Source organism: Bidens hawaiensis, unplaced genomic scaffold, assembly GCF_021521415.1.
Source record: "Bidens hawaiensis isolate Kalapana, Puna unplaced genomic scaffold, B.hawaiensis_p1.1 tig00040589_1, whole genome shotgun sequence".
Lineage (NCBI taxonomy): Eukaryota > Viridiplantae > Streptophyta > Magnoliopsida > Asterales > Asteraceae > Bidens > Bidens hawaiensis.
In genome coordinates this window covers 60,194-65,602 of record NW_027497163.1, presented here as the reverse complement: position 1 = coordinate 65,602, position 5,409 = coordinate 60,194, and the positions used below count along the sequence as shown (strand labels likewise).

General features: G+C 40.6%; 1 pseudogene; it reads right to left on the bottom strand.

Annotated features, from left to right (window-relative positions):
* Positions 1-1,761: 1,761 nt before the first annotated feature.
* On the bottom strand, positions 1,762-3,927 carry LOC143592191 (glucan endo-1,3-beta-glucosidase 11 pseudogene; annotated as a pseudogene).
* Positions 3,928-5,409: the final 1,482 nt, after the last annotated feature.

Here is a 5,409-nt window from a genome sequence, read left to right as displayed (position 1 = left end):
CTATTTGTGTAGATTATTAAGTTGGGCCAACATGTAAATAAAAATTAATAAATATCTAATATATATATATATATCATATACTCTCTCTCTCTCTCTCTCTCCTCCCTCTCTCACACTCTGCAACTACCCACCATCTCCTGTCACCAACCACCCTCCGGCGACCTCAGAGAAGCGCACAGCCACATAAAACCACCATCACCACCGTGCTCAGTGTTCGTGTTTCAAGTTGGCTGATAACTCGAATGGTTCCATTTTCAGCTTCCACTCACACCTTCATTTCAACTATACCCATTTGAAAAACCTCCATACTTTCTCAACCAACCCTCCTCCGCCCTTACCAACAGCCATTCAATTGTCAAATTATTTGGATCTGAGAAATTGAAACCCTAGCCGATGTAGGAAACAAGCGCGGCGAATCGGCCATGAACAGTGGAACGATCGCCGGTTAAAGAAAGGGAGTAATTGGCATGGCTAGGGTTAGGGTTTGGTTGGTTGGTTGGTTGAAAATTGGGGGATTTCAAAAACGTTTGAAAGGGAAGGGGTGGTGGCGGCGGTTGATAGAGAGGGTCTGGTGGTGGTCAGAGCACGGTGGTGATGGTGGTTTTATGTGGCTGTGCGCTTCTCGAGGTCGCCGGAGGGGTGTCAGCGACCGGAGGTGGTGTGGCTGCCTCTGGTAGTGGCGACAGGAGATGGTGGTAGTTGCAGAGTGTGAGAGAGAGGGGAGGAGATGAGAGAGAGAGAGTATATGAGATAGAGAAATATATATATTTATTAATTTTTATTTACCTGATGGCTCAAACTTTAAGTAATCTACACAAATAGTCCTTTAATGAGTAGAAAAGACGAATTTACCCTCGTCAGTGCCTTACACACGACTTGATTTAACAAAAAAAATTAACTGGGTTAGTGCCAAAGGACGTAACGTGAAAGGAATTTGAAACATAGATGTATGCCTTTTGCTATTTCTTTCATTAAAGGGCGTCTAATGAAAATCGGGTCAAACGTAAAGGACATCTTTTGCCATTTTGTCTAAATAAAATCAACTAATTATATGATACATTATTTGCAATAATAAGGCTTGTTAGCACGGTCATAATGGGTCACACGTGTTTACCTGAATTTAGGTTCTCACGATTATGTGAAAACATAAAAAAAAAGTTTAAGATAAATAAGATAGTTTACCTTAGCCATCAACCTTAGTTGAGATGTCTACATAACAACTAAGGTTATGTTTGTTTTTGTTTAAAAGGTCTGCGAGCTTATGTCTGCCGGCCGTGCAGACACAAGTCTCTGAAGACAGATTATTTTTCTCTTAAAAAAAAACTTGAAAATTGTTTTTATAGTTTAAAAAAATAAGTTAATATCCAACTTTTACAAACCTCTTTACACTCCTACCAACAAGCCACTAGTTCATCAGCACCCCACCGTCCGCCGCCCACCAACCACCCACCCACCCATCATCCGCCCGCCACCAACCACCCACCACCCATCATCCGCCACCACCACCACCACCCACCACCCATCATCCACCACCACCACCACCATCCACCACCACTGTCCATCACCATCACCACCCACTGTCCACTACCACCACCACCATCTACCACCACTACCGCTGGCCACCACCACCCGCCATTCTCCACCACCGCCGTTCACCACCTACCACCAATCGTCCACCTCCACTGTGCACCATCACCGTCCACTAGCACTATCACTGTCCACCATCACCACCCACTACCACTGTTCTTACACCACCATCAATTACTTTAGCGGCGTCCCACCACCCGTGAGCACTCGTTTAATTAAATTTCCATTGTAAGCAGCCGCATTTTCTAAACTAGCTCCAATCTCGTTACCGTCGCCTTTTGACGGCCACCTGGTTTCCGAAACAACTAACGGAATGTCGTCGTATTTTAACGCCGTGCAGCAAAAACCGCGTCAATTTGCGCGTCAAACAAAGTAACGTAAACCGTTACCCGCGTTAGCAACGCCTGGGTTTTGACGGAAGAGTGCGTAATCTAAAGAGATGACGTCAGAGTTTAACTCGTAAGCGAAAAATGGATACGCGCTGACCATTAAGTAAGACCCGGTTTCGCGTAGAAACTGAAGCAACGGTTTGAAAACCGGTTCCATTAACTCTGGTTTGAAAGTGTTAGGTTTCGGTGGTGATCAGTTAAAATTTTGTTTATTAAATCCGGTTCAATAAACGAGACAAATAATAATTAATCATATTAATTAATAATTATACGCAGCGGAATATATATAATTAATCAGCACCGAAAACTAAACCCGACAGGATCTGGTTACAGACAATACGAGTACGTGTCAAAACATTAAATATATAATTATAAACTAACAATATATTTAAGTTTACATCGGTTAATAAATAAACGGTTGAGACACCGAAGGCTAATGAACCAAGCTAGGTGACACAACGAGATCAACGACCAACGATGGCGGTGCACGACGGCAACGGCAGCGGGTGGTGGTGTATGGCAGCGGCGGTAGGCGGTGGCGGCAGCGGACGAGCGGCGGACAGGCAGCGGTGGCACCGACAGGCTGTGGCGGACAGGCGGCGGTGGCTGGTCAGGCACCGGAAGTGATGGCGGCGGCGAAGCAGGTGGCCGGCTGTTGGATGGAGGAAGGATGAGATGGACTTGTTAGGATTAGTTTTCAGGTTATTAAAACATCATATATTTATATAGCCTCATATTAGGTTTAGCTAATCTCATTAGTTATAAACCTAATGGGCCAACAAGTAACTAATCTCATTAGTTTAACTAATCTCGTTAAAGTGTCTAACCCGGTTAACTAACTTAAGCGGGTTAATGGTTCGTTGCCTTACAGTGTAACTCTCACGGGTCATAATCCGGTTGGCCGTATTAACTTACCCGAACCGGTCCATAATTCCAACAGTAAGAACCGGCTGATGGTGGGAACGAATTTTGTAGAGCGCTAAAAGCGATTGGAGTTGAGAGTTTAATAAAGGAGTCGAGTTTATATTTAACCAACGCTTGATGAATGTTTTTTATGGCGGGAATTAGTAAAAGAGTGGAGTTTTTGTTTTTGTGCTTTTGGGATCAACGAACAATTCGTTTCCGATGGAGATTGATTCGATTTGAGTGTGGGGATAGTAAGCGACGACGTTTTGACGAATCCATTTGTAAGCGAATGATGAATGATTGTCGTCTTGATGCGGCGTATAGAAGCTCGTTTGGGAGGGTGATGGATAGTTTGATACCAGTTCCGGACATGGATTTGAACACGGCCGGGTCGGTATCGAACATCCTGACCTGATTGATTCCGTGAGATTTGAGAAGGTTTGCGACTTTGAAGGCTGATGGTATCGTTACCGAGTCGACCGTAGTTTACTCCAATTGAACCTCCATCTGCACATATAAAAATTATGTAAGATGGTAAAACTGATTGAATTCATTTCATTCGGTAGAGTTACAGTATATAGAGATAAATCAGACCTGTGAATACGACATTAAAACTCTAAATACTATATTTTATTAAATCAATGACGAAGATCAGGATTTTAACTTATAAATAAAATCCATGCAAACACTGGCAAAGCTTTACTAGGGCCCCCGGTTTTTTCACGCAGTAGTGTAAATTTACATGTTTTCGTCCGAAATTTTTTACGCGTAGTGTAAATTTAGGCGTTTTTGGCCGAAAATTTGAGTCCGGCCCCCCATCATTTGTGAATTTTTGTATACATTTTGAGTCCCCCTTCCCCGGTGCCTTAGTCCAAGCTTCGCCACTGCATGCAAACTCATAAAAAGAAAATGAATTTGAAGTAGAAAGTTGAAACAATAAATGGTATATTGTAAAGATGTGTTGATATAAAGATGATGCACCTGCAAGTGAAGAATAGACTAAGAGCACGAGGGAAATGGAGGAATAGAGGAGTGTAACTACCATAGCTATCATTTGATAGTTGATACTTGTTAGTGAGACTAAAGAGGGGTTTATATTAGTGAAAAAATGGAAAATGACCAAAATGGTTCATTTGACCACACAAATTTCTTGATTAACCTTCAAACTAAATAATACCTAAAATGACCCTTTTTGCTAAACGGAAGGATCCGCCATAATAGAGCTAGCACCCGATAGTTCTATTATGGTGGATCCTTCCGTTTAGAAACTATCCATTTTGGGTATTATTTAATTTTGATGGTTAGTCAAGGAATTTGTGTGGTCAAACGAGCCATTTTGATTATTTTCCCGTGAAAAAGGGTGTGTTGGTGGGTCCCAAATGAAGAGTACAAATATGGCCGTTGATTTGAGCATCTTTTCCAATGAGGTCCGACGGATCCAAGTTTAAAAAAGAAAGGGTTTGTTGAAGATAAATTGTCATTTCTGTTACACACGACTCATGCAGGGATGTTCATAAAGAATTGGTTTGCCATATATAAGATTTTGAATTTTAGTTCAGCTTGGCCAATATGTACTTAAATTTTTAATTCAAATTGGCCAATAGGTGTTTGAATTTTAATACAACTTGGCCAATATGCATCTAAATTGGAGCCAAGAGTTTAAATATCATAGATTAATTTTTCACTAGATACTATCACCCTTTTAACATGTAATTTTTCTGCCTCCCGCTATATAATTATTTAATATAACACCAAGTAACTACGTTGCAATGTCTAATTATAAGATCATTTTTCAATCTTGAGTTGATTAAACAAGAGACAATTTATTATCTTGTTGTATATGAACATATGTAGGATTAATCGCAGCGACTTGATTGACAAGGACTTAGGAGTGAAGGTATGGTTGCTGAGGGAAGGCAGAGTACTTTCTGGAATTACAAGGGCTAAGTGGCTAACGATGTATTATCGTCAACTAAATCTTTCTCGAATCATTTTTGCTCAGTTGCGTTTCTTCTGGGATTTCATAAAAAATCGTCTCTATATTATTTTGTTCATTCGAGTTAGATTTGTCAGTTTGTTTTGAGAGACTGTGATGTTCTTGAATTGTATTCTTAACTCTTTGTAATATGGTCACATTGGTGAAGATTCGTTTTAGAAATTAATCATCTATTCACCATTGAATCTGCAAGTTACCAATGCTAATTTATTAAAATAAAAACTGCATATCCCTAAATCAAGGTATTCATAAAGTTACACAATCACCACAAAGAAGCTCAAAAGCATAAACAAAAACATACAATGCACTTTATTAGACCAAGTAAAGCTTGTTGGCAACAGAGCCCGGAGAATCCAACTAAATCTGAAAGCCGAGCAGTTGATGCGATTGGAACCAGAAGGCAAGATATTATATGTAAAGATTAAAGACGGATTACGATACTCATATACATGTATATTAATCATAAAACCTTGTTATTTACAATGTCCAAATCAGAACGCCCGACCCGTATAGGCTTTTTTGGACTCACCG